We start from the raw sequence: 203 nt of genomic DNA on the forward strand, positions 1-203 counted from the left end.
GGGAAAATTGAGAAATGGAACCATGCACCCCCCCCTCTCCTCTTCTCCCGCCTTACTTTTTATGTTGACCTACATTCTTTCTCAATAAGTTTGTTTGTAAAATGCAAAAAACAGAAAACAAATGCCCTCTCGTCCCCTCAATTTATGTCCTCTCTTCATCTTCCACTCTTATAATTCCCTCTGTTTTCTGTTCTTTTTCTCCC

This window comes from Penaeus monodon, chromosome 24 (genome assembly GCF_015228065.2).
Source record: "Penaeus monodon isolate SGIC_2016 chromosome 24, NSTDA_Pmon_1, whole genome shotgun sequence".
Taxonomy (NCBI): domain Eukaryota; kingdom Metazoa; phylum Arthropoda; class Malacostraca; order Decapoda; family Penaeidae; genus Penaeus; species Penaeus monodon.